The following is a 24104-nucleotide window of genomic DNA, read 5'->3' as shown; positions in this document are numbered from 1 at the left end:
TGGTCCATGCCTACAGACCTCAGTTTGTAAATTAAGAGCTTATGGGGCACTGTATCAATGCTTTTGCAAAATCCAGGTACACCAAATCCACCGCCCTTCCTTTATCTAGATGGCAGCTCACTTACTCATAGAATGTTAGCAGATTGGTTTGGCAAGAACGACCTTTTATAAAGCCTAAAGCCGTGCTGATTACTACTAATGATACTGTTTATATCAGCAAAATCTTGGATATAGTCCCTTATCACACCCTATAATAGCTTACATACAATTTGTATTAGACTGACTGGCTTGTAGTTTCCAGGAATGTATCTCTGCCCTTTTTTAAATGTTGGTACCAAGCTGGCCCTTCACCTATCAGCTGACACTATTCCTCTTGATGTGCTGTCCATAAAAATTGGGAATAGTGGCCTGGCAATAACCTGACTGAGTTCCTTGAGGACTCTCGGGTGTAAGCCATCTGGTCCTAGTGATTTATTTGCGTTAATATGTTCAAGTCTTTTTTGGACACTGGCTTCTGTAAGCCACAAGTGTACATTCTGTGCTACTTTCTTAAAGATGCAATCTTGTCTACTATACCCCTCCTTTTCCTTAATAAAAACTGAGTAGAAAAATGCATTTAGAACATTTCCTTTTTCCTTGTCAGTTATAACCAACTTCTCTTCATCATCCTTTGTGGGACCAATATGTTCCGATCTTGTTTTTTTACTATTAATATATTTTGAGAATTTTTGGAGATTGTTTTACTCTTCCCTGCTATGTGTTTCTCATGGTCTATCTTAGCCATCCTGATTGCATTCTGGCTCTATCCCCCCCCCCCACCTGGCCAGCCAGGCTGCAGGCTTGGATTAAGAGTCCAGTATGGATTTTTCCCAGGGAAGCACCCACCTTCTCTCTCATGCTGTTTTTTGACACCTCCTTGCCTATTATCCCAGAAAATGGGCATTTTCAATTTGACAGATTCAGCGACCATTGATTTCAATGGGGCTCAGGTTCAGCATCTGAGCTTCTTCGAAGTTCACCGAACCCTGCTCAAACCAAACCCAGGGCAGTTTGGCTGATTCCTAGTTGTCATTCTCATCTGCCTTTCCATTGTCATGAGCCCTCATTTGGGTGCACTGTATTATAGTACTGATCTTTCCCTGAATATTGTTGTTACCTCCCACCTTAAACAGCATAACTTAGGTGCATAGCAGTCTCTTCTGTCCTTACAATACAATGAGCACAAATGAGAGCTTTAATTGTTATGAATGTTGAAGATTGGTTTAATAATTTACAAATTGTATATATTTTTTTCCTTTTCACAATCTGGACAGCTATGCAGAGTATATCAAAACTCTTAATCATTAAATATTTCCTTTTTGCTGTTTACAACATATATCCTCTTTCTTACTCCTCCAGTTACAAGGGCCCATCAATGCAGCACTCTGGCTCCCCTAGCGAACTGTCTCACTGATTTTCTAGTGGGTATTACTTTATCGCAATATGTAGTATTGATATACCTACATATATTGATATATACAGTTGCAAGAAAAAGTATGTGAACCCCTTGGGATTACGTGGAGTTGTGCATGAATTGGGCATAAAATGTGCTCTGAACATCATCTAAGTCACAACAAGATGAACACAGTCTGCTGAACATAATACTACACAAACATTAGATGTTGCCATGGTTTAATTGCATATAACATGTAAACATTCACAGTGCAGGGAGGAAAAAGTATGTGAGGCCCTAGCTTAATGACTTCTCCCAGAAATAATTGGAGCCAGGAGTGAGCCAACCTTGACTCCAATCAGTGTGATGATATTGGATCTGTTGCTGACAGCTTCCCTTAAAAAACACACACCTGTTTTGGGTTTACTGGTTTCAAGAAGCACTGTCTGATGTGAACCATGCATCGCAGAAAAGAGCTCTCAGAAGACCTACGATCAAGAATTGTTGACGTGCATGAAGCTGGAAAAATACAAAGGTATCTCCAAAAGCCTTGATGTTCATGTGTCCACGGTAAGACAGACTGTCTATAAATGGAAAAAGTTTAGCACTGTTGCTACTCTCCCTAGGCATGGTTGTCCTGTAAAAATGACTGCAAGTGCACAGCGTAGAATGCTGCATGAGGTAAAGAAGAATCCCAGAGTGTCCGCTAAAGACCTACAGAAATCTCTGGCACATGCTAACATTTCTGTTGACACATCTACAATAAGGAAAACATTAAACAAGAATGGAGTACATGGGAGGACACCACGGAGGAAGCCATTGCTGTCCAAAAAGAATATTGCAGCACGTTTGATGTTTGCAAAAGAGCACCTGGATGTTCCACAGCACTACTGGCAAAATATACTGTGGACAGATGAAACCAAGATTGAGTTGTTTGGGAAGAACACACAACACTATGTGTGGAGAAAAAAGGTACAGCACACCAACACCAAAACCTCATCCCCACTGTAAAACATAGCGGAGGGAGCATCATGGTTTGGGACTGCTTTGCTGCCTCAGGGCCTGGATGGATTGTTGTCATTGATGGGAAAATTAATTCCAGAGTTGATCAAGACATTTTGCAGGAAAACGTACGACCATCTGTCCGCCAACTGAAGCTCCGCAGAGGATGGGTGATGCAACAGGACAATGACCCAAAGCATACAAGTAATTCAACAAAACAATGGCTGCAACAGCACAGAATACACCTTCTGGAGTGGCCCAGTCAGAGTCCTGACCTCAACCCGATTGAAATGCTGTGGCATGACCTTAAGAGAGCGATTCACACCAGACATCCCAAGAATATTGCTACACTGAAACAGTTTTGTGAAGAGGAGTGGTCCAAAATTACTCCAGATCGTTGTGCAGGTCTGATCTGCAACTACAGGAAATGTTTGGTTGAGGTTATTGCTGCCAAAGGAGGGTCAACCAGTTATTAAGTCCAAACGTTCACATACTTTTTCCTCACTGCACTGTGAATGTTTACATGTTATGTGCAATTAAACCATGGCAACATCTAATGTTTGTGTAGTATTATGTTCAGCAGACTGTGTTCTTCTATTGTTGTGACATAGATGACGTTCAGAGCACATTTTATGCCCAATTCATGCAAAACTCCACGTAATCCCAAGGGGTTCACATACTTTTTCTTGCAACTGTACCTGCAACATACTACAAAAGGCTACAGTCACAGTCAAGTACCAGACTGTTCTGGCAGGCATAGTTTCTGCACTTCCTAATAGTGTCAAAGCTTTCTTGCATCTCCTGCCTTCTGCACATTCCTAATGGTCAGTGAGGCAGCCCCTCATAGTTATGGTTCAATAGAAATGTGTAGGGGAGGAAGGAAATGGTAAGCTGGGAATACCAAATGGAAGTGTTGGAACTTTGCATGTACAGTATGTGCAGACACTTCCTCCTCACAGGACTCAGAGGCAGCCAATGTCAATCAAATCCTGTGAGCAGAGAGTTGGGGGCAGGGCCGAGGCACACTGTGAATGTCATTAGATGCACACAGCCCAGTTGTGAGCCACACGAATGTCCCCACAAGAGATTTGCTATAGGAGCACTTGGATGGGAGGAGGAGCCGAAAGAACTGGTGGGGGACCACAGAACAGGAGGTTCAGGGCTGCTCTGTGTACAACCATTGCACAGAGCAGGTAAGTATAACATGTTTGTTATAAAAATAAAACACAATCCTTTACAATTACTTTCAAGGATAACACTGGCACTACCAACATTTAGGGTCCCTCCTTGGGAAGAGAAATTGATAATAAACCCAAAAGCAAACATTTATTATATTGCAGCTTACCAATTGTTACATGTAATGCCTCAACAGGAAGAAGGGTCAGCGTAAACATCGGAGGATTGATGAATATAGTGTATATTTATTGATCCATAGGACACACAGAACACCAGGACATGAATACAGGACCTGTTAACGCGTTTCACGCGATCTTGTGCTTAATCTTAATTTTTGCTTAAGCACGAGATCGTGTGAAACGCGTTAACATGTCCTGGTGTTTTGTGTGTCCTATGGATCAATAAATATACACTATATTCATCATTCCTCTGGTGTGCAGCTGACCCTTCTTCCTGTTGCATCTTGTGTGGTGGAGAGTCAGAGCCTACACCTGTCGTGGATTGATCTGGATTGTTTGCCTGAGCGGTATACCTCTGTTCTTTGAATACATGTAATGACTGCAATAGTTTTCTTTGTTAGGCTTTCTTTCTTCTATTTTCATCTAATGATCCAGCCAGTAAGTCTGTTTTTCCAAAGAACAAGCTCTCCTGCAGATGTATCAGTTTACACTGGAAGAGGTGCTTACAATGATCAGATTTTATTTAATAATGTCAAACTTTTATCCCAAAAGGAAAAAAAAGTTTTTTTCTGTAGCTGATTATAAAGTGTGAGCTGGAGTTTGTGAACTGGAGTTTGGTTTCAACTTGTTAGTCTAGTTAGATATGCTAGTGCATCTAACACTTCCCTCCCCCCAGACTGACAATGCTGCTGTCCAAAGGTGCCCCTGTGCTCCATCCAGAATGGGAGCAAAATAAAGGAGGTATGTTACTGTCCAGATCACCAGGTGAAAACAGAGGGGAAAAAAAAGAAAACTAATGCAATCACAACATCTAATGTTTGGTAACAGGGGTGGACTGACCATTTGGAAACTCGGGCACGGGGTCAGTAGGGGGCCCCATGAGATGCCCCTGGCAACTTTTTCATAGGCTTTTTTGAGTTTGGGCAATGACACAGGGGCCCCATGATCCCGTATTGCCCGGGGGGCCCCATGAGTTGTCAATCCGCCCCTGTTTGGTAAGCTGCAATACATCACATTTTTGATTTCAGATTTAATACAGCTTTAAGACAGTTCACACATATGTACTTCAATTGTGAATTTAGCTGTTTGCCTACAGTTCAGCTTGGAAAGCAGGCACCAAGAGGTGGCTAGAAGATGTGATCTATTTTTATCACTCCGTGTGCACTGGAACCTCCATACCCAGGGGGCCTATTTTGCCAATGGCGGCTTCTATCAGTCAGTCATCTGGCGTCCCCCCCCCCCACACAACTTGAAAATACTGAAGAATGTAAGTAATAGGAATGTTGAGGCATTTCTTAGTTCCTATTTTTATCTTTTTGTGTTAGATATGTGACAGAATGAATACAGCTCATGAGTTACACGTTGTCTACTTTAAATATATAGAGTATCCACATATGCCAAGCACAAACGTTTTAGAAAAGGTTTAGTTTGAAATCCCTACTGAACCCTGAGCTTACCCTTACACTTCTTATACTTGGTATGTACTACCCCATAAAATAGCTTAGACATCAACTTATTGCATATCATCTTCCTGAGCTAAACACCCTTAGTTATAATAATTACTGTTTCCTAATCAGGGGCGGATTAACAACTCACGGGGCCCCGGGCAATAGGGGATCATGGGGTCCCTGTGTTCTTGCCCAAACTCAAAAAAGCCTATGAAAAAGGTACCAGGGGTATCTCATGGGGCCCCCTACTGGCCCTGGGCCCTCGGGCAGTGCCCGGGTTTCCAAATGGTCAGTCCGCCCCTGTTCCTAATGCAGACATTTTTGGAAGAAATGCTTAGTTTGTATGCCTATAATGATCTTCTGACCCTTTTTAAATACCCCCAGTCAACAGAACTCAGATGTAAGATCAAACCGTAATGTCGGGGCGATTTCCAAGACAATGCAGTTCCATAGGCCAGTGACAGTGGTTCAACTACCACTTCAGTAAGCAGAAACCGGGATGCCCAAGAAACTCCAGAGTACATATTTAACCACTTCAAGTCCGGACACTCTTACCCCCTTCCTTTCCAGGCCAATTTTCAGCTTTCACACTTTGAATGACAATTGCGCGGTCATGCAACACTGTACCCATATGACTTTTTTTGCATTTCTTTTGAGACAGATAAAACTTTATTTTGGTGGTATTTATTCACCACTGGAATTTTTTTTTTTTTTGCTATATAAATGAAAAAGTCCACAAATTTAAAAAAAAAAGTGTTTTTCTTATAAAATTGTGCAAATAAATAATCTTTCTTCATAAATCTTGGCCAAAATGTATTCAGTTATCTTTTTAGTAAAAACAAAAAAACACATATTAGTTTATAACCAAAAATTATAATAGTTCAAACTTTTTTTTTACAATTTTATTTTATTTTTTTATATTATTATTTATGCTGTTGTTTTTTTGTTTTTTTTAACATACTGTCACCCTAGCAGTACAGTGTCACCATAGTGACACTGTACTACTTGTGGGGGGTGATGAAGATTTTTTTTTTTTACACTGATTGCTTTTACACCCATAAAGGCTATAAACGCAATCATTTCCTCGTCTCTCTGGCTGCATTCTTGCAGCTATTGAGAAATACTTTGTGAGCTGCGGTTGGTCACAGCTTGTCACATGGTACAAGGTTGTTGTGAATGGCCCTGTACCATGTGACCTCTGTGATCATTCACAGATTTTACTAGTAGTAAGCAATGATGTCAGGAAGTGACATCTTGCTTACTACTATTCATGTGATCACTGATTGGCGATACAGCGATCGGTGTTCCGCTGTTTCCTGAGGACACAGCGAGCACCGGATTAGGGTGCCACGTGCTCCCAGAGAGTGGACACAGGCTGCAAATGCGGGTGCCATTTATGAACGGCAACCCGCTCCTGCACTGCTCCCGTCTGGCTGGGCCGGACGGGAAGTTTTTGAACAATAGTCCCAAAAAAAAAAATTTGGAAGGGCAGATAATACCCTATATCTGACCACCTATGGCTGCTTTAAACACATATGGAAGCTATATTTTTGTTATAATTCATATTATTATGTAGTATGACTGCAAACAACAGATCCCCTGCTGATCAGAGCAGAGCAGGCGGCTGAGCCATCTGTGTTCACTCAGATTATGCAGAGCAGACACAGAGACGCTGTACTCTATGGTCAGCTGGGAGTAAACAGACTCCGCCAGGGGCGGACTGACTATTTGGAAACTCGGGCACTGCCCGAGGGCCCGGGGTAAGTAGGGGGCCCCATGAGATGCCCCTGGTACCTTTTTCATAGCCTTTTTTGAGTTTGAGCAAGGACACAGGGGCCCCATGATCCCCTATTGCCCGGGGGCCCCATGAGTTGTCAGTCCGCCCCTGTTCCGAAGCACTGACACTGAGCCTGGCTTCACACTGATGCAGTACGGAATTCGCACCTGTCTTTTGTGTGAATTCCACACCGCATCATAAACGCACGGTCTGTATCTTAGGTTAACAACACCTAGAAATCTGTTTGCAAAACGCGGTGCGATGTGCAGAATCGGATCGCATGGGTGTGAATACCCATAAAATCCGATTCTAATGCGGACAAAGAAAAGGGTCCTTCACATTTTTGGTGCGGATGTGGTACAATTTGAACCATACATAATGTATGGCTAAATTGCACCGCACAGAATTCGCCTGTGATTTGCACAGGAATGTGGTACGGTTCCTGTGCAAATTACACGCGATGTTCAGCACCGCAGAAATGTGAGCCCAGGTTTAAAGTGTTACTAAACCCACAACAGTACAAACAGTCTGTATATGCAGTAAAGCATGCGTGTTATATTTACTGTGGAACTTAAGGGGTTAATCCTCTGCATTGTGTAATAAAGCTGTTTGATCCCGACGTCTCTGATCCTCCCCTTCTTCCAGTGTCCCACTCTTATCTCCTGATAAGACATATCGACACTCTGCACAAGCTCAGTTTGGTGTGTATTGCTAGAGAGGTTTTTTTTTTTCTTGGGAGAGTGCATGTGATCAGCACAGGGCCAATCAGCACTGCCCAGACAGAGGTCAGGGGTTCTGCATCCTCTTAGAGCAAAATGAAAACTCCTCCTACAATCTTTAACCAGTGCTCTGCTGAACATTAATAGAAGTTACAAGACTGAAAAAAAAAAAACCTCTCTAGCAATACACACCAAACTGAGCTTGTGCAGAGTGTCGATATGTCTTATCAGGAGATAAGAGTGGGACACTGGAAGAAGGGGAGGATCAGAGACGTCGGGATCAAACAGCTTTATTACACAATGCAGAGAATTAACCCCTCAAGTTCCACAGTGATTATAACACACATGCTTTACTGCATATACAGACTGATTGTACTGTTGTGGGTTTAGTAACACTTTAAGCCTGGGCTCACATTTCTGCGGTGCTGAACATCGCGTGTAATTCGCACAGGAACTGTACCACATTCCTGTGCAAATCACGAGGCGAATTCTGTGCGGTGCAATTTAGCTATACATTATGTATGGTTCAAATTGTACCACATCTGCACCAAAATTGTGAAGGACCCTTTTCTTTGTCCGCATTAGAATCGGATTTTATGGGTATTCACACCCATGCGATCCGATTCTGCACATCGCACTGCGTTTTGCAAACAGATTTCTAGGTGTTGTTAACCTAAGATACAGACCGTGTGTTTATGATGCGGTGTGGAATTCACACAAAAGACAGGTGCGAATTCCGTACTGCATCAGTGTGAACCCAGGCTCAGTGTCAGTGCTTCGGAACAGGGGCGGACTGACAACTCATGGGGCCCCCGGGGAAATATGGGATCATGGGGCCCCTGTGTCCTTGCCCAAACTCAAAAAAGCCTATGAAAAAGGTACCAGGGGCATCTCATGGGGCCCCCTACTGACCCCGGGCCCTCGGGCAGTGCCTGAGTTTCCAAATGGTCAGTCCGCCTCTGCTTCGGAACTATACCAAACTCCCTGCCCCGGCATCACAATGGAGATCTGGGCTGCTGCTGTCACATAAAGTGCAATATTCTGACACTCCCCTGCATCGTGCTCCAATCAATGAAGTTCGCAGGGAACATGAACATTGTTGATTCCAGCATTCTGTAGGGGATGTGTCAAACCACGGAATTTGTGGGCTGCTTCACATGTGAGAGGAGCAGTTCACATCTCCAACATGCTGCTGGCACAGGGCAGTATATTTTTTTCTAGCACTTACACATTTAAAAAATTATTTTCTTTATTGCAGCCTGACTGCATAACAATGATGAAACAAAGTTTCAGTCGAGTTGTAAGTGCTTTCCATGCTGGCTCTTGAGTATGTTTTCTGTCTATGAACATCTGTGCAAGCCTGTTAAGCATATTTATGTTTCTAGGAATCTATGATTCTACGACAGAATCGTTTGATTCTACCACTGGTCACAATAAATTCATGACATGCTATACTGCCCAATCATGTCGTTGTTTTATGACATATTATAATTTACCTTATTTTCAAACAAAATCTAAAAAGAAGAGATTCAAGCAAATTTGAATAGTTTCTGAGTAGTATATTAGTGTATTCACGTGTCTGCCTTTTTGTACATTTCCATTCATTATTCTAAGAAGTGGTTAATCTACTCTGTATGTGCTGATGTGAACAATTTAACTCCTCCCTTAGCTTATACTGTGAATCCTACATCAATATGAACTAGAGGCAGCTATATGCTTCAGTAGCAAGCACTGCTCGGTACTCTTCTGCACTTTTAAACAACCCTTCCACAATGGAACTTAGCAGAAATCAGCATTCTCTGGAGTGCCCAAGAGCCATATTGAGGATTTGAAACATTTCAGAACTAGAAGAATGAGAATGGAGAAGGCAGATAACATGCATAAACAGCCTGCATATGGAATACAAACCCTGGCAAAACACAGAAGACATGTCTTTGGATTTATTGCCATGAAATAGGGTTAGAGCATTTTTTCCTTTCCTTTCTCCGTGATAATAAATGTGAACTAGATGCTTTTAATACAGTTACTTACACAGCTATTATCTTGCAAAGGAGATTTTCATGCACTTCTTGAAAAGCTAAAATCCTACTTTTGCTTTGCTCTTTCTATGCTGGTAAGATGAATTTTCTTTAGTGTTAGCAGTTTCAAAGCTTTGGATATAGATCATATATCCTTTACCTATAGAAGAAATGAACACACACCTGATTTTAGTTTATTATAGTTATTTATGACTTGTATTATTAGTAAACTGAGCAGCCAGGTAAATAAAGTGTTTAGATTAGCGGGCTATTTTGTAATTTGGTTGCATTACTTTCATTTGTGCCTTCTTGATGTTTGGGGATCATTGCAGTCACCCAACATTTTAGCTCCCAGAACTTTAGGTGTTTGCTGTTTACTTGTTGTTTTGTCTTTTTTTTTTACGAGTCTGTCTTGTAAAACTACAGTTGAGATCAGTTGGCTGTTATGGTACATATTAGTATAAATTTCAATAACAAAATCTATTTTGCAAGAAATGAGCCATAAAACAATGACTTATATATACTTGTGATTCAGTATTTCTACCAAATTTTACTTGTACAATAATACTGCTACAGCTTGCTTATGAGGATGAGTCAGGCTATAAACAGCCACCCTGACCTGCTTAATATATTGATGTAAATCTTTAGAGCTTGTTTTCTAGAAATGGAAGCTCCGTTTAATGATATGGTTAATGAATGTCCCGCTCATGAAAACAATATGTAAACATGACATCTTTTAAGTTTTTGCCTATCTATGATTCAGTGCACCTGATTTGAGAATTGTTTTCAACAATTGCATATTGGCTGAAACAAGGTGCCCAATATTGACAATCAATAGGGTCATCTGAAAATAAATTTTAGTGTGCTTATTGAATTTTAACACTTTTTGAAAAGAACAGTGAAGGATATTGTAAATTTGCAGAATACTAAATTGTAATTAACTTGGTTTAGCTTGGTTTAATGGTCACTGTGTATGACAGCTTGTAAAGAAGAGTCAGAGACATGCTGTTTCCATTTATGAGATTTTCCTGTGTTCGGACAGCCTAGGAGAGAAGGAACACTCATTGACCAATTGTAGAAGCATGTGGCAACAATTTATGTCATGGTGGTGGAGTCATAAACTGTAACTAGCAGGATTCAGTGATATTTTATCATGAATATTATATCCACATAGTAATATATTGTGGTTAACATGGTTTAAATGAGTGCACAAAGTTCAACAAATTCTTAAAGAAATCACAGGTATACAGTTGTTGATCAGGTAGCTGGCAACTTCCCTTTACACGGAGACAAACAAATTATGCTTGACCCTAGTCAAGACAGATGAATTACTTGGATCAAATACTTCCACAAGTCTAGTAATTATCATTAGAGATATCTTTTGTACTAAAAAAGCGTCAAACCAACCTCTACATTTTGACATGAGGAATCTTTTTCAAGGGTAGCGATGACACAGCCCTAATCAGAAAAAGACTAGACAGCTCTTGTCCTTGATTATTACTATGTTTAAAGGGTCAGTCCTCCAAAGCAGATTTTTCAGTTTTCAGTACATGCTGGAGAATTGAACAACCTTGATTGCGTTCCTGGGTCTGTACACCTGCCATGACAATTATGAGAGGGTCACACCCTTTTTGTTGAATTTTTTATTTATATTATTATATTTTACATTATACTATGTTATGTGTTATTGTAGAGAATGCAACAGGAGATGCTGAAATATGGAAAGAGCAGGAACACCCAAAACGCTCATGTGGAGTCAGAAATTAGGGAAGGGAGATCTTACTGTTGGAGTATCTAAGGCATAAGACCAGGGCTCCCCTAGCTAACCACTCTCCTCTTGTAGCTAAAATATATAAACTTATGGGTGGAGTGACCCAAATAATCTACATTAACAGCTTTACTCTGACCCTTAGAAATTTTAATTACTTTTTGTATTTAAAGATATGATTCATTATCCATGTCTTTAATAAGCTCTTTTTCTAGATGTTTTAAGGTTGATATAGAAAAATTTCAAATATTTAAACAATATTATCACTGTTGATCAGTATTTTTAATGATGCATATGTGGTCAATGTGTTATTGTGTATGATTTATTTTGTTTCTGCAAAGAGGCCATTCACACTAAAAGTAAACTGAGTTAAGGCAGCCCATCAATTTTGAATGGCTGACAGTGTACCTTGACACATGACAAAAAAAAGATATGGCCACTTTTTTTATTAGTGAACCTAGGACTAGTGGGCTGGACAGCAAGTCAGCTGGGGCAGGACTAAGCCCTCATGGTTACAAATTGCAAAAACATTTTCTATATTTTTCCATCTCCTGTCTACCTTCTGATATTTATGCCAAAGTCTTGGAAGAAGACACCGCAGCAAATTCATCTTCACGCAGTGCAGGATCATCTTCTCAAGAGATTTAAGCTACTCAACATTCCCTGGATTCTTGCCGGAAGGCTTGTTTTGTTTGATGTTCACCAAACACTTGAAAATTTCTGTATACCCAAAACATAGTGCTTGAACCCCACCAAATCTATGTGAACCAAATCCTGTATTTTTTTCTAGCCTCTTTTCAAGAGCAGTTTGCAAGCATTTTGTAAAAACTGGCATGTGTAGCTTGGCACTTCCATAGTGAACATGTGCTAAAAAAAAAAATTAGGAGAAAGTGGGTCTTTTAACGCAACTTAACGGGCAACATTAAAAGTACGCTATTACTTTAAATAACATGCTTGGAGGTCACATTAAACTGGCACATGAAGTAGCACATTTTTAGGGCGTTCTCCAGCAAAAGGGTCTGGTATGGACTTTTTTTTTGGGGGGGGGGGGGCACCATTTATGGTTGTTTTTTAGCATGGGATCTCCCTTAAAAATTCTTAACAGACCTCTATCTAAAATTAAAAAAAAAACAACAACTACAGAAAAAGCAAAACAGCATGGGGTTCCCATTGAAATCCATATCAGATGCTTGTCCTAGGCAGGGGTCTGGAATGGGTTTGTAAGGGAGACTGCATGCAAAAAACTAATGTGGTTTTCCTAGAAGAAATCCATACCCGACTCTTACCCAGGCATGCAGGCTGGCTGGGCAGAAAATGATCCACGCCAGGCCACATGCCCTCAACATTAAAAGGGTGCCTTGCCAGAGTGGGTTTCCTCAGAATCGGGAAGCTCTCTTTAAAATTAAACTCACTGACACTGAAGAAAAACATGATTATTAAAAGAAAAAACACTTCCCAGTATGTAAATCCATTAGTAATTATGTCAACCAGTAATGTGAATCCATTGTTAATCATGATGAACAACACCCTGCTGACCCTTTGACAGAACAACTCCTGCCATGACGATCCTCTCTTGCCGTACTCCTATCGAAAATGACAACTCCCTTGCCAGCTACTGAATGTTAACAAACCAGCTGGGGATTGTAGGTGACGTCATTGACCAAATGTGGTCATGGACATATTTGATCAATGTTTGATGGGTTTGTGGGATGCTGCCTGCTTGTTTACTAAATGACAGCTTCTAGTGGGTGGCTAGAAAGTGTCATTTAAAGGCTGTGGTAATACTCCCATTAAATGACTTCCAGTGGTAGTAGATATATATTAACACAGATGGGCCAAATCTGCCCATTTAGTTTGTCAGCTTGATAAACTGCAAACTGATTGGGTTTGATTCAGACTCATGGTGGACCAGAAGCTCATCCCTAATGATGTTTTGGTACGTTTTGGACATCTTGCCTAGCTACCATTGGTGGAAGCCAGGGAAGAGATAAGTATATTATTCATTCCCCATGGTCTACTTTAACCCTTTTACTGTTGTCACTGTAATTAGTGGGATATAAACAAGCAATAGCAGCCGCAGATTTTATTTATTATTTGTGGAGCCAGCTTCATGCTCTCTGATAGAAGTGATTTACAGCTGCTCAAAGTATATGCTAAGAATGGTGCCACCCAACCCTCTCCATGTGCTCCACCCCAGAGAAGTCAATGACCCCATGTCATAGATGTTCTGGGCTTTTTGATTACACACGTTGCATACAGGATGGAGAATGGAGGGGAAACAAGAGACTTCCATTTCCCAGTCTCCCCTGTAAGTGGTTGGATCAGATGTGCTTTGATTTGAGCTGTTTTGGGTTCAGAGCTGCCATATCCTGCCTGCTTTGAAAAACAGTTCATCCTTGACCAGTTTAGGCAGAGTACAGGGGCAGCATTAGCAATTTTGAAAACCTAGCCTCTGACACATGACATTCTGTTCTATATTAGACATGTCATCCTAAATGGAATACTAAAATCAGCTTGAATGTATTGACTGAAATATCTACTAGTGTGGCAGACCATTTAAATATAAAAAATATCAGGTAAATATGAGGTTTCCCTGTTTTTTGAGTGTTATCTTCATGCAAAGTGGACATTTAGTATATTTTTTTACAACCATAGCAAATAATAATAATAAAGAATACAGACTTGTCCTGCACCTTTCTTAATAGGCAAAACTCTGGTAGTGTATGGAGATGATGGAGATTGCTGCCCACTGTCATTTCCACACATTCATATTGGTCAAAGGGACAGCCCATTATAGTGCAAAAATGGAATGTGAGAGATAGCATGAAGCTCTGACACTACCCAGAAGTGTCAGAGCTTTGTCTGTCCAGAACAGCCTAGCATTCGGGTATAGCAAGAGGAAACATGAGTTGTAACATTTAAGTGCAGGCACTTCTACTGTAGGTACTTGCTCTTTCTATCTGCTAGTAGCTCTCTTTTTTAAAGATCCATTTCAGATTTTCCTCTAGATATGTCTAAAAGTGTCTGAGATTCAACTTTAACAGACTGAAGCTGCTTTGACTGGTAAAGCTCAGACACTTTTGTGTAGTATAAGAACTTGCTGCTAAGGCCTGTTCCCATATATTCCTATTGGACTATTGTTATCATGGGAAGCCTCATTGATCAACAGAACTGTGCAGGAGGGAGGAAAGGGTGGGCATGCTTCGGTAATATGAGAAAGTGCTAAAGCTTTAAAGTGGATGTAAAGGCTGGAGGTAAAAAACCTTCTCGGTGCTGCTTCCCCCCAGTACTCACCGGAGCCCCCTCTCGATCTAGTGATGTGCACAGGAACCTTGGCTGCCCCCGAACTTTCTCTCCTCATTGGATGAGACACAGCAGTGAGAGTCATTGGCTCCCACCACTGTCAATCACAGCCAGTGAGCCAATAAGGATAGAGTGGGAGGTGGGGCCAATCCATGGCTTTATGTGTCTTATGGATGCATAGAGCAGGGCTTGGTAGTGAGCATGCACCAGTGCACCCATAGCAGGTGGCTTGCTATTGGGGGAACTGGTCAAGGGGAAGAAGCCAGGAGAACAGGCAGGAGCCCCTAGAAGAGAAGGATTGAACTGCTTTGTGCAAAACTATTGCACAAAACAGATAAGTATGACATGTATGTTATTTTTTTATGAAACAAAAACAAACCGTTATTATCACTTTAACTGTCAGAGCAAACTGGCATTTATCTGTGTGAGGTGGGTTTGGGAGGCTGTTGCAGTTACTGTATGTGTAGACATCTTTAAATGTCATCTTTGACACCTGGATTAGATGAAGCAAAACTCCTGTCTATACCACGTTGGCTGCTTCCTCCAAGAAACACATCAAATGAACACAGTTATTATTATTATTATTATATTATTATAATACAGGATTTTTATAGCGCCAACAGTTTGCTCAGCACTTTACAATATAAAGGGAGACAATACAGCAACGATACAGTTCAATACAAGAGGGTTAGGAGGGCCCAGCTTACAATCTAAGAGGCAGGGGCTGTTGGTACAAAAGGTAATAACTGTGGGGGATGAACTGATAGGAGGGATAGAAGATTCTGTTATTAGCTGAAGGCAGAATAGGCTTCCCGGAAGAGATAGGTTTTAAGAGATCGCCTAAAAGTGGGCAGAGTAGGTGATAGTCAGATAGATTGGGGTAGAGAGTTCCAGAGGATGGGGAGGCTCTGGAGAAGTCCTAGAGATGAGCATGGAAGGAGGAGACAAGGGAGCTAGAGAGCAGGAGGTCATGGGAGGAGCGGAGAGGGCGGTTTCGGTGATATTTGGAGACAAGATTGGTGATGCAATTTTGGGCAGAGTTATAAATGGCTTTATATGTTATTGTTAATGTTTGAATTTTATTCATTAGGCAATGGGAAGCCAGTGAAGGGATTGGCAGAAAGGGATAACAGATATGGAACAGTTAGTAAGGTGGATGAGTCTGGCAGCAGAATTCATGATAGACTGAAGAGGGGATAGCCTGCGATTAGGTAGGCCAATGAGAAGGGAGTTACAATAGTCAAGGTGAAAGATAACAAGGGAGTGATTAAGTTGCTTAGTGGTTTCATAGGTTAAAAACAGGCGTATCTTGGAGATGTTGCGGAGGTAAAGTCTACAAGATTTGGGCAGTGATTGGATTTGGGGCTGAAAGGACAGATGGGAGTCTAGGATTACACCTAGTACCCTGGCATGAGGGGAGGGACTGATGGTTGTATTATTGATCTTGATGGAGAAGTCAGGTGAGGCGGCACGGGCTGGAGGGAATAGTATGAGCTCTGTTTTGGAAAAATTTAGTTTGAGGAAGTGGAGTGACATCCATGCTGATATGTCACTTAGGAGGTTAGTGATGCAAGAGGAGACTGAAGGAGCGAGGTGAGGAGTAGAAAGATAGATTTGCGTGTCATCAGCATAGAGAAGGTACTTAAAGCCATGGGAGTTTATCAAGTGACCAAGGGAGGAGTTGTAGATGGAGAAGAGAAGGGGTCCAAGGACAGAACCTTGAGGGACCCCTACAGAAAGAGGAAGTGGAGATGAGGAGACAGAGTTATAGGTAAAGCTGAAGGAGCGACACAATAGGTAGGAGGAGAACCAGGAGAGAGCAGAGTCTCCGAGGTCAAGAGAGTGGAGTTTTTTCAGGAGGAGGGGATGCTCAACAGTATCAAAAGCCGCAGAGAGGTCAAGTAGTAAGAGTATGGAGTAGTGGCCATTGGTTTTAGCAGTTAGTAGATCATTAGTGAGTTTCAGTAGGGCAGTTTCAGTGGAGTGAAGGTTGTTGTCAGTGAGGTAGGAGCTGAGGAGATTGTAGACTAAGTGTTCAAAGAGTTTAGATGTAAACAGGAGCAGGGAAATGGGTCTTAAGTTGTTCAGATTGGTGGGCTCCAGCGAGGGCTTTTTAAGTATGGGAGTGATCTGTGCATGCTTTAGAGGCATGGGGAAGGCACCATTAGAGAAGAAGAGATTGAAGATGTGAGTGAGGGATCATAGGACAGAAGAAGAGGTTGACCGTAGTAGTTGAGAGGGGACAGGATCCAGGGTGCACGTGGAGAGAAGGTTTCTGAGAAAACTTTAGTGACCTCTTCAGTAGTGGCAAGGTCAAAAGAGGAAAGTGTTGAGGGAGGTTTAGTATAAGGTATGCTATGTCTGTGTACTGGAGAGACCCCTACGAATTGCATCAATCTTGTTTTTGAAATGATTTGCAATTTCATAAGCAGTGAGTGAGTTACTGGGTGGAGATGGAGGTGGAGAAAGTAGAGAGTTAAAAGTAGAGAAGAAATGATGAGGACTGGATGACAAGGTATTAATAAGAGTGACAAAGAAGGCTTGTTTGGCAGCATGGAGGGAGGAGTTGTATGTTAAGAAAGCAGATTTATATCGGGTGAATGCTTGCTGAGATTTGGTTTTTGCCACAATCGCTCTAGTTCAGTTCCACTTTAAATATTCCACTAGCATTCATAAGCTCCATCATCTGGGGGCAGCTCTGACATGAGAAAGCAAAACCTTGCCACTACCAAGATGGACTCCTCCACACAGAGGCACTTTGTTGAAAAGTTATTAAGAAAGTAGAAGCAAAAGAACAGCAGCAGAGAGATAATAAGCCATACTGATGACTGGTATCTTGCCCTCTGTTTACCTTTTTTCTGCACATCTTACACAGTTCACTTGAAAATGTAATTTAAGAGACTTCAAAACTAGACATTCTATGTTATTTTGAAGAAAAGAATTGCTACTTCTTGATTGTTTGGGGCCATTTGCAATAAGATACTAATCTGTAAATAGCCTTAATAGGTTATGATTTTACCAAGACTACATTTTATTAATTGTTAGGCTTTAAGACATATAGATATTTTGTCTTAGAAATACCATATTTAACATGAATTTTGAAATTAGCATGTTTTACGCATTCCATCTATATTTTCTGTTGTTTATGCAAAAAAGTATACAGTAATCGTCAACAAAACATGTGTGTACAAAAGGTAGGATCAAAAACACAAAACATCAAACCCTCAAAACTACTTCAGGCATGCCACCAAAAAGGGGCAGCGTATATAGGGAGATACAGAGTCAAACAATATAATATAAATAGTACCTAAAAACAAAAAAAAGAGTTCCTAAAGGCAGTGACAGGATGACGCATGGCAAAAAGCCTATATAATAATGAAATTAAGTAATAAAAAAAAGGGGGGGGCGCAATACATTCCTCCCTTCAAGTACGGGTGGGGTACTTTTTCAGGCAGTATCTCATTACCTCTGCAGCTAACAGGCACTTATGTCACTGCAAACATAATTAGCAAGTTTTACACATTTTTAGGATGATACATGTACTGTATATAGGCTTATGAAGTACAGTATACTGAAATAGCAAGCTTTAATTCAATTTGGGCTGGTCAGGTATGGGGTTAAGGAGGAGAGCCAAGCTTATATTTGTAATCTATTTAGCCAAAAAACTGTATAACTTACTCCACATTTTCCTATTGTTATGGAAAGCTAACACAGTTCAGGATGCTGATACACATAGCTGCAGCATAACATATGTTAAACAGGCACTGTATTGTAAATAAATACCTATATTAGATTTCAGTTACTACACATTTTACACAATAGTGATTAAGCATGCTCAGTATACTGAAACATTGATATCAAGCAATGTTCACCTTCATCTCCTTCTAGGCTATACTCCAATTTGGAAGCAAAAAGTAGACCTACCATTGGTTCCATACTACCTTTTGGATTCAGTGGCTAAATGCCCAGTAGGTGTTCTGAGCTCTTGAAGATGTTATTTAAATAGGGACATTCACAAAACCAATAGCCACTTAGAGCTAAGCACATCATCCACAATAAAGTTCTCATGCCTAGCAATTACTGATGATTTTCACCCATACACTTACATAAATTTTGTTTTGTTTTGTTTTTAAGGGTGCTAAAGCACCTTAGAATGCCTTCTCTAAAACTTCAGACCTAGTTTGGTGTCTTAATACAGCATACAGGGTTACTATGAGTGGCTTAATGCAGTATCTTAAAGAAACAGAGGCATGTCTTCATTTAGTCAGCAGCTAGTACACTTTAATCACAGCATGGATGCAAATAAACAAGTGTACTGTAATAAAGCTTTCGTTGTGCTGATAGGGGCCGTTTATAGCATCCAGAATGATAATGCAATGACTGTTCTAAAACTATTCTAGAAACTGTATTAATCAGACTTGCTGTACTGCTCACATTGAAGACTAACTGCAACAGTGACATCTGCAGGATATAAAAAAACAACTATTAAATGCTAAATAGAACAAAAAGTACATAAAACTAAAAAATGGATTAAATGCATTTTTATGAAATAGCTTATATAGTTAATTTATATTCAATTCATACATATAATTAATTCATGCATATAAATGCAGACACACATAAATAGATAAACAGTGTATGCCTATTACATGTTTTTCACAATGGATAGATGCAATATTTGCTTTCTTTATGTATTCCATTTAATTATTCAGCCGTGTTACTGCATCCTCTTATTCTTTTGCTGTACTACACTAACCTATTTTTGTCATCTTAACATATCATTTTATTTAAATATTGTAAAATGTAATTTCATCATTTAGTTCTACAGCTGTAGAAGTTAAGAAAAAGAATAAGTGAAAAATGCGTGTTTTACTTAAAATGATACTAAAATCACTTTGCTTTTAAATTAAAATTAAGCAGATTTTATACATATCTGCTCAGTGCAATGGTATTACACAGAGTGGTCCATTACCTTTTCTTTGGCCACTGGTGCTGTCCATTGTTCCTTATATATATATTGTGCCCCTTCATTGGTATCAGTAGGGGGAATTATGTCAAATTATTGGTATCAGTGCATGAAATAGTACACCAAGAACCAGATAAAAGCAAGCAAAGGACCACATCCGGCCCTCGGGCCACAGTTTGGAGACCACTGGTTTAGAGCAATAACATGAAACCCATGGAGGGTTGCTTAGTCCATGATATACTTACCTATGCAGTTCACCTACCTAGTTGAATGTCCTAGGGAACCTTTCCTCATATGTGCCTCATATGCACATACAAGTGTTATTTTATCCAAAGTGAACCCGGCCAGCAATCCTCCTTGGCAAGTAACAGGGTTCAGCACACAAAGCTAAAACCCACATGACATGACACTAGGAGCTAATAATTCAAATACAATTTCTTGAGCCAACTGTCTCTTCTTCCATAGCTCCCAACTGTCCCTGATTTTGAGGGACTGTCCCTCATCTGGAACAAAGTCCCTCTGTACCTCCTTCCCCATCATGTGTCCCTCATTTTGGTCCGATCTATATAGTTGTATATAAAATCCACTAATTATCTAATAAAAAATGTTTTACAGTGCTAAACATTTCATACAATTTCTAAATTGCTACATTTGTAATTTTTTAAAGCTAATATAAAGAAATAGTGATGGTAAATACAAGCACTTGTGGGTTAAACCAATAATTTTTTTCTGTATAAATCTCCTTTCAGGGGGTAATTGGAAGGGGTTGTGTCCTATGATTACATACTTTTGCGAATAGGTGTCCCTCATTCCCATCTCAGAAAGTTGGGAGATATGTTCTTCTTGTTCAAATAGTTTATTAAATTGAAATAAAGTGGTAACAAGTATACAAATAAATAAGTACTAAATACAGAACTGTCTACAAACAGCTTACGACATGCGAAACAAGTGGACATAGGTACAATGAGACTGGTTTACAACTTTTGAGGTCAGGTCTCAAAGCAAGAGACAGCTAGGCAGGGGTGGACTGACAACTCATGGGGCCCCCGAGCAATAGGGGATCATGGGGCTCCTGTGTCATTGCCCAAACTCAAAAAAGCCTATGAAAAAAGGTACCAGGGGCATATCATGGGGCTCCCTACTGACCCCGGGCCCTCGGGCAGTGCCCGAGTTTCCAAATGGTCAGTCCGCCCCTGCACCTAGGTTAGATTGATTAGGCATAAAGGTTGCTGCATTAGCTATAAATGTGCCGATTAGGATCCAGGGGACCCTACTAATAGTTGACAAAAGGGTGATCAAATACAAAACATGGAGACTATCTCTGAGAACTCTGAGGTGTGTTAAGAATCAAGGGGAAGGCTACAGTAGGACCCAGGCTTCAAATGCATTGAGATTATTGCATGGAACCAACTGTCTCTAAACTGCAGTAGCAACAGATCTTTAAGTATCTCACTGTAATCCTACTAACAATCTTGTGATTTTTAAATAAACTATCCGACTTAATATTTTGCTCTAAGTATAATATTTTTTTTAACTAACTGAGGGTTTCTTGTGTAGCACAGAGAAGTGCTATGAGGTTAATTACTATTATAAAAAGAGATATATTTTTATTTTGTAGGAACAGTCTTACTAAGACAGTGGTCTTTGTGGCGATAATAAGGTCTGTGAAACAGTTTGTCATACTCAAAACTCATATTCATCAGTCTGATTCTCAGAATGAACAGTCAGCTCAGAGATATCATAAATTCCATCAGCACAACTCAATCTAGAACAGAGGGGTCAGTAATTAACAATGATGGCCTGAAAATCTCTTAACAGTTAATTAGCCATTGTAAATATCATTAAGGGAAAGCCTGGAATTTTTAATGACTATTGTAAAAGGATATGTTAAAAACATTCCATTATACAGTGTTTCTGATGAGATCCAGATCTAAGCAATTCGACCTAAGTAATTAAACCTAAAAATTTTAGCAACTTGTGAAAAGTGGGCAATATTCCTAGCTGTTTATTTCCCATTGGAAGCTATAATCTAGTCATGTTTCATACCTTCCAAACTTAGAATTTGAGAATAAGGAACATTTCCGGGGTACAGCGACCTGCAGCAAGCTATGCAAGTCATGGTTAAATTGTGATGTGAGGAGACAATGTGGCACCCCCTGATCACACCAAGTAGAGTAGCAATGCGGTGCATGCACCACGTGTCGGTGAACAGTGGGTGTGCCCAAACTGTTAACAGTGGGGGGATTAACCACTTGCCCTACAGAGGATTTACCCCCCTTCCTGACCAGGCCATTTTTTTGCGTTACGGCGCTGTAGTACTTTAACTGATAATTGCGCAGTCATGCAACGCTGCACTCAAAGGAAATTCATGTCCTTTTTTTCCCTACAAATTGAGCTTTCTTTTGGTGGTATTTGATCGGCTGTGCCTTTTTAATTTTTTTGCTATAAACAAAAAAAGACAGACAATTTTGAGAAAAAAACTATATTTTTTACTTTTTGCTATTAACTACTTGCCCTCCTGAGGATTTAACCCCCTTCCTGACCAGGCCATTTTTTGCGTTACTGCGCTGTGTTAATTTAACTGACAATTGGCAGTGATGCAACGCTGCACCCAAATGAAATTTACATCCTTTTTTTCCCTTGAATTGAACTTTCTTTTGATGGTATTTGACCGCCTGTGTGGGTTTTTTTTTGTGCTATAAACAAACCTGGAACTGCAAATCACATATATATATACACATGTGATTTTGCGCATCCGTGCCACCCTGTAGCAGTATTTCTGCTATAGGGTGAATGAGAAGTGGTTAAAGGGCATGGTTAAGAAAAAAAAATCCAGGCTTCCTTGTACCTACAAAGTATGCTTTGATTTCTGTGCCACAAGCAAAAGTCTCACAAACACAAGCCTCAGCACAATCAAATGCCCCCCCCCCCCCAAATCCTCCCCAACACCCTTTCTATCACAGGTCTTCTCTGCTCCCAAATCATCCCCTAGCACATATACTCAACCCCCCCCCCCCCAAATCACTCCTCGCAGCATAAATGTTTGGTACATGGTGCCCCAGGTCACAGTGACATTCTCCTTCCTAAAACTTACAGATGTCAGATCGATGCCAAGGAAGGCTCTCATCCTGGGTTCCTCTACCTACTAATGTGCATGATCACGTCACAGCGGAGGAGGAGTCTCTCTATTGTGACAGGCAGACAGAACCTGTCATTGCCAGAAACCACAGGGGCCCCTTACAGCCTACATTAACAGGGTTTCTCCCCTCAAAAAATATAAAAACAATATTTTTGCTAACAGTACATTAAAATAACTTGCACAATTCCAGTTAAATCTAAAAGATAAAACTGTATGGAGTTACTAAATAAAAGGTATGTTTGTGAATAAGGTCTCGGGGCTCATTCACCTGGTGGGGGGGCAATTACTGGAACCGATCCCCTGTATGCCTCTCTCTGCCGTAGCTGAAAGCTGGCTTCTTCTCCTCTCCTTCCCCTTCCGCTGGATTTCAGCTGCTGCAGAGAGAGCCATACATGGGATTATGAACTTATTTTACTAGGAGGCTTTTTCCACCCCAAAATTTTGTAGTTAGCAAGCGCACGATCTTTAAACACTTTGATTAGGCCAGTCAACAGGACCCGCACCAGGCTGCTTTACATTAAAAAAAAAATCAGTATTGGGGTGTGTTTATTTTACTGAAAATTAAAGCTCCCAAAATGTTGGTGGTGAGTAAATGCACATTTTTCAAATACTTTGACTAAGCCAATTTTTCTACCAGACCCACACCAGCCAGCTTTAATCTAACAAAATTAACAATAGAGTGTATTTGTTTCACTGAAACAACATGTAGTGAGTATGTGCACAGGCTTTAATCTTTTTCACTAGACAGCTTTGTCAACACTTCATACACATCATATTTCTGTCTCTTGACATATTCATGATTAAAGAGGTCATAAATATCTACTTGTTTAGATACTTATATGCTACAATCCTCACACTACCATTAGCTACTATATAATGTATGTGTGTGTATATATATATATATATATATATATATATACAGTATATATACACACACACACGGTATATTTTTTTATTTATTTATTTATTTTTTGTTATTTCTTCGTTATCTAGATGCTATGAGAAGGCTGTAAAACTATTGTGGTGCTGCAGTGTTCTCGTATAAGCCAGTTGATTTAGGAGCTGTTACTGGAAGTCCATGGTTTTGCACTGATTCCTCCATACCCTAGAAAAAGCTTTATAAACACATTTTCAGCTTTTGTTTTATGTTTTCATTCCTCCAAGCCTGGTCCAAGAT

At 40.3% G+C, this 24104-nt stretch overlaps 1 protein-coding gene across 2 annotated transcripts in view; it reads left to right on the top strand.

Moving 5' to 3' along the window:
• HTR1D (5-hydroxytryptamine receptor 1D) overlaps positions 1 to 24104 on the top strand; it is a 123450-nt gene that overhangs the window by 63109 nt on the left and 36237 nt on the right. The window contains exon 1 of one of the 2 annotated variants that reach the window (XM_089688985.1): positions 9433 to 9691. The exons of the other annotated variant lie outside the window; for it this stretch is intronic. The gene's annotated coding sequence lies outside the window, so the exon portion shown is untranslated. Of the gene's footprint in view, positions 1 to 9432; positions 9692 to 24104 lie in introns of those variants that run through there. 2 annotated transcript variants of the gene reach the window in all.

This window comes from Staurois parvus, unplaced genomic scaffold, assembly GCF_062004578.1.
Source record: "Staurois parvus isolate SC_StPar_1 unplaced genomic scaffold, SC_StPar_1.0 ptg000464l, whole genome shotgun sequence".
NCBI lineage: Eukaryota > Metazoa > Chordata > Amphibia > Anura > Ranidae > Staurois > Staurois parvus.
This window is presented reverse-complemented; position numbering and strand designations above follow the sequence as displayed.